Here is a 3536-nt window from a genome sequence, read left to right on the forward strand (position 1 = left end):
TCCCACACAAGTCAAGGATCAGAAGAGAGGAATGAGGATAGGACTCATGAGTAGCCCCTAATATTTTAACTACTTTAGGAGATGATGAAGGAGAGACCGGAGACCTACAAAGTGGTGGTATGTCAGCCTTGGCAACAGACTGAGGATGACAGCAGGAGTGGTCATCCAACCAATATCTGCTTCCACTCCTCATGAGTAAGGATATGGACCCTTTTCTTTAGGGGATCTCCAAGACCCAGAGAAGGACACAGTTTTCCCAGGTCCATGAAGCCCGTAGTGATGTTCTCAAAAACTGGATGCTGGACTGCACTCTTTTTTCAGACTGTTGCAACAGACCTTTCCTGTCAACCTTACAGGTTCTCTTGGGCTGGAAATTTGTTTCACTCATCATTTTGTGGGTTATACTGCTTGAGAATATGTTTAGAGTCAGTTTTACAGGTATTTGGAAGGATTTGGGGGAGAGCTTGAGCAAATTCCTACTTTTACTCCACCATCTTGGCTCTACCCCTCAGTACTGAACTTCTTACACTGAAAGTACACTGCCCAGAGATGTGTTGGAGTTTTATAAGTGTACAATTTTCTGTCTACTCCTGGGAAAGACACTGTGTCCTAATCTATCTCAAAACAGCAAGGAGGGAGCTTCTGTTGTCCAATGATACCACACTATGTATTTGACAAAAATAATGAATAGAATTTAGAAAGTGATCATTATTATAGGTAATATTCATAGAATTTAGATCTGGTGCTAGGAGGGACCTTAGAAATTATTTAATCTAAAACTCAGTGTTACCAAGAAGCACAGAGGTCAAATCTCTTACCCCAAGGGACACATCTATCAAATAGCAGAACCAGTATTCCAACCCAGAGTCTTTATAGATGGAATGTGCTATAGTAGAAAGAGTACCGTTTATGAAGGACCCATATTCACATACCACCTGTGATACTTGTAAGCTGTGTTCAGGTTGCTAAATTTTTCTGTGCCTCTATTGACTCAACTGTACAATGAAAGAGCTGAAGTAGATGGCTGCTGAAATCCCCTCCACCTCTAGTTCTACTATTCCATGATTCATAATAAGAATAATAATAGCTAGCATTTACATAGAGTTTTAAGATTGGAAAACTATTTTACTGTATTTATAGAAATGATTGTTTAAAAAAAGCATAATTATTGCAGACATACAGGAGAACTAGGATCTGAAAGACATTGATGGTAATGAGTTTGGATTAACTTTCTCCTCAATCTTGTTCAGAGACTAGAGAAGTGGGGAAACTCACAGTGTTCTACCCAGGCTTGGGTGTGTGGGGGGTAGGGGGATAGATCCTTTGTCTAGATTGCCCAAGGTTGGGGATGATATGAGATTAAGAGTGATCAGAGTCACATCCCTTAGCCACTCATTAGAATAGTTCCATCTCTCATTATAATATTCATTCTTCTCAACTGTTAATCAATCAGAGTTGATTATCATCCTCATGAATACCTCCTATTCCAAGGATATATAGGCATTGAGTAGCAACCATGAGGGGTCTTTGACACTTTCAAGAGTGTCACTGGTAACTTTTATTACTTATCTGCTAGCACAGTAACTGTTTCTCTTTTATCCAGGAACCCTGAGTGTCTTCCCCTCCCAATTTGATTTTTTTTTTTTATTAAAGAGGCCATCCCTTGAGTAACTTAAAGAAGTCTATTCATTTGAATGGGTGTATCTTATTCAATGTGAGAATGTGATATGACCTTAGTTTGAAAGGGCCAGGGCCTCACATTGCATCCTGAACCATCTCCAGACATCCTGATGAATATCAGGCCACTGCACCCAGGTGTCTCAGGAGAAGAAAGTGAGGTTGGTGACCTTGCACAGTCCTCCCTCACTCAAATCAAAGTCAACTTCAAGTCATTTCATCATCTTGTTGTCATGGTCCTCTTTGAAAATGAAAGACAAACACAACCAATAACAATCTGCTCACACAATTAATAAAATGATTAATTATCCAGAAACTTTGTCTCTTGTATCTTTGATATGTCGAAATGTTTTGTTTCACTTGATCCTCGCAACAACTCTGAGAGGTTAATGCTGTTATTATCCCTATTTTATAGATGAGGGAATGGATACAAAGGTAAAGTGCAGGTCCACACTGCAATTAAGTGTGAGGGTAGAACTTGGGTTTTCCTGACTCTAGGCCTAGCACTCAATTCATTACTAATAGCTAACATTTATATAGTATCTATTACATTTCAGAAACTGTGCTAAGTGCTTTACAAATATTATATCATTCTAGTCATATAAAATAACGGGGAGAGAGATGTCATTATTATCCTCATTTTTACAAATGAAGAAACTGAGACAAATAGGGCTTTAGTGACTTGAATAGGGACATACAGCAATAAGTGTGTAAGACTAGACTGGTAATCAGGTCTTCCTCACCCCAGGTCTTCTATTTACTGTGCCATCTAAATATGCCTAGGATGCCCTAGGATGTTTCATTATCAGATAAGGATACACACACACACATATCTGCATGTGCATATGTGTAGATATGTGTATGTATGTATGTATATATGTGTATATATGTATATATGTGTATACATATACACACATACATATACATATTTATTTCTTTACATTGTGAGTGTGCGCATGGTATGTAGTATATGAATATATATACTCACATATGTATGTAGGTACTCAGATTTACATATACACATATACGTAAACCTATTTAGACACATATATAACCATAAATAAATTAAATAATCATAGATACTTGTTAAATAACTTACGCTACCTACCTCCTGAGACCACTGAGAGAAAAGTGTTTTCTAAGTTATACAGCACCATAAAAATCATTCAGTACCTCTGTATTGCATAAGAAGGTCAGAGCACTTATATAATCAGTCCCAGAGTCTCTGAAAGTTAGAACTGTTGCTCTAATCTGAATTTAAGAGCAACATGCTTCCCATCACATCCTCTCCCAATTCAGGGAGGTCCTGTCAGAATTTATGGGGTTAAGCAGCAGGTCTGGTCAGGTCTCAGCCTAACTAAGACTCCTGGGATTTCACAGTAATTAGGCTCTCCCGAGATTCATCTCTTGGGGAGAGAGTTACCAGGCCTTTCTTTTCGAGCATAGAGCCAAAGATTCAGCTCCCAAACAGGGTGTCAGTTCCCCCTCCTTCCACCCTGTCATTAGGAAAGCAATTCCAGGGTGCATTGTGAGTTCTTCAGCTCAGAACCTGTGGGATCAGCCAGGGAGAGGGCTCCCCTTCCTTCTCAGTCCTGCTCAAGGTATTCCATGTATCCTTTTCATTTTATTTTTCTTTTTTTGTCTTTCCACTTGCTTTTTGACTTCTCTTTTCCACTCCTTCATTTTTCTTCCAACTTTTTCTTCCTTTTCTCTCCTCTTCATCTCCCCTCCTACTCAACTACCTTCTCGCTCCATTTCTCACTGCATTTAACTTCTTCACTTTTAAGATTCCCTCCTCTGCTTTCTCATACATTTTCCTGTCTCTTTGACAAGGAGAATCCTTCCTGGGTCTTCCCCCT

This window comes from Notamacropus eugenii, chromosome 5 (genome assembly GCF_028372415.1).
Source record: "Notamacropus eugenii isolate mMacEug1 chromosome 5, mMacEug1.pri_v2, whole genome shotgun sequence".
Classification (NCBI taxonomy): domain Eukaryota; kingdom Metazoa; phylum Chordata; class Mammalia; order Diprotodontia; family Macropodidae; genus Notamacropus; species Notamacropus eugenii.